Source organism: Aplysia californica, unplaced genomic scaffold (genome assembly GCF_000002075.1).
Source record: "Aplysia californica isolate F4 #8 unplaced genomic scaffold, AplCal3.0 scaffold00247, whole genome shotgun sequence".
NCBI classification, from domain to species: Eukaryota; Metazoa; Mollusca; class Gastropoda; order Aplysiida; family Aplysiidae; genus Aplysia; species Aplysia californica.
The window spans coordinates 969,557-969,803 of record NW_004797517.1 but is presented as its reverse complement, the minus strand read 5'-3'; positions in this window follow the sequence as shown (position 1 = coordinate 969,803).

Sequence of the window (247 nt, the reverse complement as noted above, 5' to 3'; positions counted from 1 at the left end):
AAATATAATTCTTACTGAAATGGGTTCTTAAACAGACTTAAAAGGTATTAAGCCAAAAAACAAAATTTCGATGAAAATCGTCAAACCAGTGGAAAAGTGTCAGTTTTTTTACTTTAATTATTTTGACGAGTGCCTGATTTCACCTCGCTGCCTCACATATCTTCGCTGGGCTTAAATAACTATATAATTGTGTCATGACACGGTGGAATCAGGCACTCGTCAATTTTTGGGTATATGGAGTTATTGG